Genomic DNA, 8,542 nt, shown 5'->3' on the forward strand with positions numbered 1-8,542 from the left:
TATTTAATTAATGAGTTTAAATTTTCCTTTGCTTTTGAAGGTTTGATTGATGTGTTGTTCTCTCCCCCTTCCCCACTCAATGAGGTTGGATTGGAGGGGAAAGGGGGATGACTGTATATTGGAAGCACCTATATCTGGGAATCAGATGTGGAAAATCATTGCACCTTTTGGGCCTTCATTGTTTCTCCTACAAAATGAGTACCATAACTATCTTTGAAGGTGGTATACAATTTGTGAGAAGTGCAAAGGCTTTAGTTTGAATCATGGCTCCTTTTTATCTTTGGGCAAATAACTAAAACTTCAGACCCTTGGATTGTGGGGGAGGGTGAGTCTAAATGAAAACTGGGTCATGTGCCTGGTTCAGTATCTCAATTAGGTGCCGGGTATTGGAGATATTGTGTGTTAGATGAGGTGGTTCTTTGTACTTATAAATGTATTGTCTTGGGTGTTTTTAGTCTTTCTGAGGTGGTCAGCAGCCATAGTTGGTGTGGGCTGAGTTCTCAACAGCCTGAAGTTGCTGATGGTGGCTGTCAGAGTGTGTCCACCACCTGAATCACGTCCCTGGGTGTGTGGGAGGTTGTGTCATGCCCAGCTATGAGGTGGGCTTTGTCTGTAGGAAGGATTGCTAAGGCAGAGGCTTTCCTCCTCCATCAGTTCGGGTATGCTTCAGCAAAGGAAGGGGGGGAACACTGGTTCACAGTGGAAGAAGATGGCTTTTTAATTTTTTGAGAAATTGTAATTTATGTTTTAGGAATAAACTGTGAATAGGTTTTTCCTATGTAGTGAATGAATTGACCTATGAATTCATCACTCAGAACCACCCTGAGAGTGCCACTGCAAGTGTAGCTGTGGAAATAGAAGTGACTGATGTGCCTAAGGTCCCGCAACTCACTGATAAGCCTGTATTGGAGCCCCAGCCTTTGGCCTTCCTGAGGTCTGCCTGCTAACACCAGCCTGTTGCTCTTCAACTGTGAGACTCAAAACAGCAGCAGCCAACAGTCAGCCACATTGAGCTCTTTTAATGTGGGAGTTGTAGAGGGTGGAGATGAATCAGACATCTTGTTAACAGGAAAGTACAGATATGGGTGAGATCAGAACAATCAAGCTTATTGAAAGTAACAGGCTCGCTAAGGCTCATAAGAAAGAAGGGGCAGCTCCTGGAAGTTGATATTCTTTTGATATTCTTAAACCTTTGATCCTTCCATGTAACTTCCAATTATGAGTGCCTGGAATTTGCCCCAAAGAGTTTCAACAGAAACTTAAATTTTCTTATGATTAAAATGTTTTTCTATCCACTTTTAAGAGGTCTTACATGCAGTGATTTTCACACTTTTTCATCTCAGGACCCCTTTACACAACTCAATTGCTTTTTATGTGGAGTGTATCCAAAACTAGAAACTAAAAATACTCATTTATTTAACATGCAATGGGTTATTATTTTTAAGATAAATGATATCACGTAAAGTAATTATTTTCTGCCTGACCAGGCAGTGGCACTGTGAATAGAGCGTCAGACTGGGACACGGAAGACCCAGGTTCAAAACTCCCGAGGTTGCTGGCTTGAGTGTGGGATAATAGAGGTGACCCCATGGTCACCCCAGCTGGCTCGAGCTCAAAGGTTGCTGGCTCGAGCCAGTGACCCCTCCTTGTTCAAGCCAGCAATTATGGGGTCATGTCTATGATCACCTATATCTCAAGTCGGCGGCCCCATGCTCAAGCTGGTGAGCCTGCACCCAAGCCATTGACCTTGGGTTTTGAACCTGGATCTTCAGCATCCCAGGATGATGATGTGTCTACTGTGTCACCACTTGGTCAGGCTTTTTATTACACACACACACACACACACACACATATATATATATATATTTATTTTTTACTGATTTTAGAGAAACATTGTCTTGTTCCACTTATTTACGCATTCATTCGTTGATTCTTTTATGTTCCTTGACCAGGGATCAAACCTACAACTGTGGCATATTTAGGACAATGCTAACCAACTAAGCTATCTGGCCAGGGCCTCCTCAGTGTTCTTTAGAATTTAAAAAATTGATAGTATGAAGCAGTTAAATAAAGGTGATGAGAGAATGGCTGGAGAGTAGTTATAAAGGGATAAATAATCTACCTGGTTGGGGCATCCACAGAGTACAGTTCTTCCATTCTTAGAACTTTGCAGGTGGAGTGGACTGACCATCAAATGAGATTTAGTGGCACTATTTAGTGTAATAGGTAAGTTTCTGTTCAGTGAGTGGTTTTCCTCTATTTATGTGTCATTACCACATGTATTGGCCTCTGCCCTGGTCAGCTGAAATTGCATGTTGACTCACTGCTGATTGGAGCGGCCAAGAATGGCAGCTGCCTCCTTTTGGGAGTGCATAGTTCTCAAAGCAAGCTTGGAGAAACAGTCTGAAACCTAGATGAGTAACCCTGTTCTCTATTTCTATAAAGAGTTGACATTAAGTGGTCAACGGCTTAATCAGAACATTAAAATGTGGGATATCAGTTTGTTAATTAGCCTGCTGACTTGAATTTTCCAATTCTAGTATGGATAAAGATAAATGTGGTTGAATCTGAATGGCCACAAATCCCACTTCTAATTAACCACAGATACTTAGTGGTCAGTGAGGAGCTAGGACCACAGTGGCTGGCCACTCTGATGAATCCTTAATATCAGGGTTTAGGATTGTTGGTATCTCATCTGCATACTTAATCCCCATCTGACAAGACAAAATGGATTAGGATTTCCCAATTTTAAGTAATATTCTGAATTGGTACTCAATTAGCTATGGTATAGGGGAGGAAAGTTAATAGGAATTATTTTGGGGAACTTTCTTTGTGTGTGACAGATAGGGATAGACAGACAGGAAGGGAGAGAGATGAGAAGCATCAACTCTTTGTTGCAGCACCTTGGGTTCAAGCTGGTGAGCTGTGCTCAAACCAAATGAGCCCATGCTCAAGCTGGCGACCTCAGGGTTTCAAACGTGGGTCCTCAGCGTCCTAGTCTGACACTCTATCCACTGTACCAATGCCTGGTCAGGTGGGAGAACTTTCTTTTAATTTGAATAAATAGTACTTACATGTTAAAAATACAAAAGGATTGTTTAAAACAGGTTTTTGGCCTGACCAGGTGGTGGCACAGAGGATGGAGCGTCGGACTGGGATGCGGAAGGACTCACCAGCTTGAGCCCAAGGTCGCTGGCTCAAGCAAGGGGTTATTCAGTCTGCTCAAGGCCCACGGTCAGGGCACATATGAGAAAGCAATCAATGAACAACTAAGGTGTCGCAACAAAAAACTAATGATTGATGCTTCTAGCATCTCTAGCTAGGTGGTATTGGGCCACTTAACCCCCACTTTGAAAATTTTTCAAAGACAAAAGGTGAAAAGAATGGGACAGTGACAACCAAATACCCACTACTTGATATGACAGTTAACATTTTGTCATATTTATATTTCTGTCTTGTGGAACCTTGAAAGTGCCGTTTTTTTGTAACCACCCCAACACACACACCAACTAGGGTCTAATTAAAATTCATTAATTGTATTTCATTATTAGGTTTCTTTTTTTTTCCCCCCTCCATTTTTCCAAAGCTGGAAACAGGGAGGCAGTCAGACAGACTCCCACATGCGCCTGACCGGGATCCACCTGTCATGCCTACCAGGGGGCGACGCTCTGTTGCATCCAGAGCCATTCCAGTGCCTGAGGCATAGGCCACAGCGCCATCCTCAGCACCCGGGCCACTTTGCTCCAATGGAGCCTTGGCTGCGGGAGGGGAAGAGAGAGAGAGGAAGGAGAGGGGGAGGGGTGGAGAAGCAGATGGGTGCTTCTGTGTGCCCTGGCCAGGAATCGAACCCGGGACTCCTGCACGCCAGGCCGACGCTCTACCGCTGAGCCAATTGGCCAGGGCCTATTAGGTTTCTTTAACCTCTTTCTTTCTGCCTCTGTTATAATACTTTTTGAAGCAACCAAGCTCCTTGATGGTCTTACAGAATGGCCCATGTTCTGGGTTTGTCCAGTTTCCTCCTGTGTCTCACCTGTCCTTTAAAGCCTGATGGGAAGCTCATTTTGAATTCTAGGTTTATTATCAAAGTATATTGCCTTCTAAAAGTCTTTGCCTCCCAAAATATGGAGTTATGACATGGTTTACAGGTATTTTGCCTGCTGAGTTTTTAAAACATTCCTTTTTGGTTGGGTAGTGGGAAGACTAAGAATGAAAAATATTCTCTTGCTCTAAATTAGGTTGCATTCAAAATAGAGACAAGATAGATTTCGGAAGTAATGGCTGGGTACCTGGCCTAAAGGATGAACAGCTTGTGACTAAGTATTTTGGGTGAGACCCTTTCCATATAATCTCCCTAATGTCAAGATATCTAGAACTAGATCCCACAGCTGTGTGAAAGCAAAAGGAGTAAAATTGCTCCCAGTGGCTTCTTGGGATTTAACTTTCTTTTTTAAAGATTTTATTTCATTTTTCGATAGAGGAGAAAGAGAAGGGGGGAAGCAGAAAGTATCAACTCCGGTATGTGCCTTGAGCAGGCACGCCCAGGGTTTCAAACCAGGGACCTCAGCATTCTAGGTCGAGGCTTTATCTACTGTGTCACCAAAGGTTAAGGAGGATTTAATTTTCTTTAGCCTAGCAGTGATAGCCAAAATGAACCTGGCCCGTCCCACAATGCTTCAGTACTCAAACTGTACCTGGGACGACTGATCTGGTGGCCACTGTCCCATTACTTGGGTTAGCAAACGGTCTGCAGGGTCCTGGGATAGGTTCCAGGTTGAAGTATGTATTCAGCACTAATCTTGGACCAAGTCTGGGCCTCTGGTGCCGTCCTCTGCTGACCCCTGCTGGGAGCCGCCGACTCTGCAGTTAGTCCTCACCGAAGGATCCCCGCCCACCCCAAATTGCAGCCGGGTTTTGCTTCCTGCAAGCCTTCACGGTACCCAGGTTTGGCCGAAGTACCGGGACAGCAGCAGCGCCCGCTAGCCCAGCACTCTGTCCTGGGCTTTCTGGTCACTTCCCACCCTCAAACACCTGCGCTCTAGGCGAAAAGTTTGCTGTCTGCGTGTGTCCGAGGGCAGGCGGGCGAGTTCGCGTGGATGAGCTCCATGGCTCTGCACGTCCACATGTCGGGTGCTCCAGCCCTGGCATGTGTGACGGTCCTGCCGCAAGACTGGGTGAGCCTCTACTTTGAAGAAAGAGGGTCTTTGATCAGTCTGGGTCTTGAAGGTTCCAGGACAGGCCCCCAGCCTGTTTGTGAGCGCTGACGCGGCCCGCCTTCCACTCGCCGGCTTTGGAGAGAGCCAATCACAGGCCAGTCTGTCCGGCTCCTCCAATGGTCTGCCTGTTGCTAAGACTTGTGTTCCTGCACCGGATCTGCCTGCGCAACTGCGCGTCTCGATTCGTTCCCAACCCGCACTTCCTTAGATCGCCAGCGGGAGTTCGTCCTCCCTTTTCCAACCTTCTTTGTCTCCGCCTTCTGCCCACCACCCTCAGTGTTCGCCTGTCACCTGGAGTAACCTCATCTGGGCATTATAAAGCCTTATACCCGTTAGCACTTAGCGACATCTGTTGGCGTTGTCCATTACCTTGGCGGGTAGAAGGAGCTGGTTTGGGAGGGCGAACCTCGGGCTCCTACTGGGCCCTTGGCCCGGAGCTAGCCCCTTAATTTCCCCGTCTTAACAATGCAACTTCTAATGTCCTATGTACGTTTGCTGTGCTTTTTTTTTTTTTTTTTTTTAACTTACATAGCTCTACGTATCTCCTGCCTCTTTTTGTCATTCAAGGTCCTCTAGCGCAGCCAGGCCCCAACCTATTCCTCTAGCCTCATCTGCTCATGCCCCCATTCACTACTGCATCCTCCTCTGCGCATGTGCTGTTCCCCCACTGAACACACATGCTTTCTCCACACTCCTGGATAGATGCTCATAACTTGGAATTCAATGGTGGTTGCCCAGGGCTCCCCCCACCCAGAATCAGATGTTAGAAATGTAAGGAAACACAGGCCCTCCGATCTCTGTCCTCATCTCAACATAGAGCTGTATAATCTGAGGTCTGGGAGAGGAGATGGGTTTCCCAAGACACAAATCAAACCTTGATTTAGGACTTCAAGATCATTTTCAGTGACTGTTTAGAAAGGTGAGATTTCTGTCACTCATCAATGTCTGTCATTTTCCAAATGAAGGGCTGTCAATGGCAGAAAGCTTAAGAGCTCAGGATTTGAACTTTCATCCCATCATGTTCTAGTTATATGGTGAAACTTCTCAAGTTCCTTAGCCTTTCAGAATGTCAGTTTCCATATTTATAAAATGAAAACAATACAGCCTACCTCATAAAAAGGCCTAGCATTGACCTGGTACTTGATAATGTGCTTAATGACCAGACACTGTTCTAAAGGCTTCATGTGTTTTAATTCGTATAATTAGCTTCATTTTGCAGAGGAAGAAACTACAATTTAGTAACTTGCCCAAGATCCCACAGCTAGTAAGTGGACCAATGGATTTGAATCCAGGCAATTTGACACTAGTGGCCAAAAGCATAACCACTAATCCTCTTCTGCTATGAGGATTTAATAAGCTAAGCAGTGATTGACAGCTAGCAGGTGCCAGTTGTGATTAGTAACAGCACCAGTGGTCAATACCTCTGCCGCAGGGTGGGGCAGGGGCTCTGGCTCTAGGCCTTGGCATCCAGGGGAGTGAGTGGGGTCCTCCAGGAGGGAATTTCTAGGAAGCTTGAAGGCTCTTGGAAAATGAAGCCCAGAGCAAAGAAAAAGGCATGGTAGCTGCCAGGCTTGGGGGCAGGGTGGGGGTGAGGGGAAGTGGGGGGTGTGGGCATGTTAGTCAGTGTTTTCCAAGACCAGGTCTTCTGCCCTTATTTCTATTCTGGACTTGGCAGGACCCAGAACCCAGGCAGAGAGTCCCAGATGTTCTAGGGTAAGACCTGTCAGGTATTTGGATGTCTTTGTAGAGCACCAGGGGGCAGTCACTTACTGTCCTGAGTCTAGAGGGAGGTGCTGGGGAGGAGAATGCTGATGACCAGCCTCAGGGCATCTTACAGGGGGCATTCTCAGTCTCTTGCCTTGGCACTGCTCCACCTCCTGACAGGTGGGGCCAAGGCTTCACTTCTGGAGTTGGCCAATACAGTCTGAGGCTTGAGCTGGCTAAGCCTGCTGCCTGCTTGGTGGGGACTGATTAGTGCTTCTCCTCCAGAATTATTATTCTCATCCAGAGACCATTGCTTTGGGGCTCCAGAACCCCTGCTAAAGGATTGGCCACTCACAGGGTTCAAGGCTTTCAAGCTGGTCAGGCCTAGGGAAAAGGTGTTCAGGATCTTCAACAGGGCCAGAAAGCTTAAGAGCTCAGGATTTGAATTTTCATCCCACCATGTTCTAGTTATATGGCAAAACTACTATGGTTCAGAGAGAGGTGGGGGTGGGGATCAGAGAGGGAGGGGTCTTGGTGGGGAGAGGGCACAGTGACCTCTCTTGGTCATCCATTCACCTGATGAAGTTCTCAATCTCCCTATCCCATTGTTCCCCCAGTCTGAACACAGACTCTCGCAAACAGACTTGAAGAACTCTTATGAATCCTTCTTGTGGAGGGGAAACGATGTGGGAAGAAAAGGGTAACCCAGACCTGCCCTGTGGTCATGACCAAGATTGAAGTCTTCCTAATGAAGGGACCTTGTTGGTCCTGCACAGAGCTATTCTTAACTCTTCGGGCAGCCTAGGGACTTTGGCCTTCCTACCATTGTTAGGGGACTGACCCTGGGCAGCCTCCAACCTTCCTGACTCCCCCTTGATTCCCATTCTGCACTGCACTGACAGGCAATCGGGGCAAGAGAGGCCTCAGAGGACTCCCAGATTCCCTCAAAATGGAAACTTGAATCCAGAGCAGGGCTGGACACAGCTGCTCCTGCCTCCCTTATTCTTCCTTTAGTCCAAGCTTTCTGGCAGGTTCAGGTTCTGCCCTGTTAACCCTGGGGGTGACTATAACTTCCACTGAGGCAGTGCTTGAAGCACCAGTGCTGCACCCTGATCCAACTGCCACCACTTTAGGCTGGGCAGGAAGGATGGTGTGCTGGTGGGTGAGCAAGGCTGGAAGGAAGGGTGGGATGAGGCCATTATGTTGCAGGGACTCCTCCCATGGCTGGGCAGTTTTCTCCAGCAGCTCCGGACATGACCTTCTCTCTCTGGGCTGGGAGTTGGGAGCCCTGGAGCTCAGTCTGCCCCTCAGTGGAGGAGGAGGTGGCTGGCCAGCCAGCGAGGCTCTTCCACCCTCCATGCTCCTACCTGAGGTCATCCAGCAATTCTGTCGATCTGGAGCTGTTCTTTCTCAGCTAACCCTGGGACTCCTGGCACTGTTCATGCTGCCAGCTTTCCCAGCACAACTAACAGTTGGCAGAGCTATCAAATAAGAAGCCCATGAGAATACGGTTCATCTTCAGGAGGCAGGGTTACAAATATGCAGTGGAAGAGGGGGAGGAGGACCCAAAGCCCTTGACTAAGAGGATTGTGCCAGGCATGAAGTTTCTGCTCACTGGTGGGTCT

This window comes from Saccopteryx leptura, chromosome 4, assembly GCF_036850995.1.
Source record: "Saccopteryx leptura isolate mSacLep1 chromosome 4, mSacLep1_pri_phased_curated, whole genome shotgun sequence".
In the NCBI taxonomy this organism is placed as follows: Eukaryota; Metazoa; Chordata; class Mammalia; order Chiroptera; family Emballonuridae; genus Saccopteryx; species Saccopteryx leptura.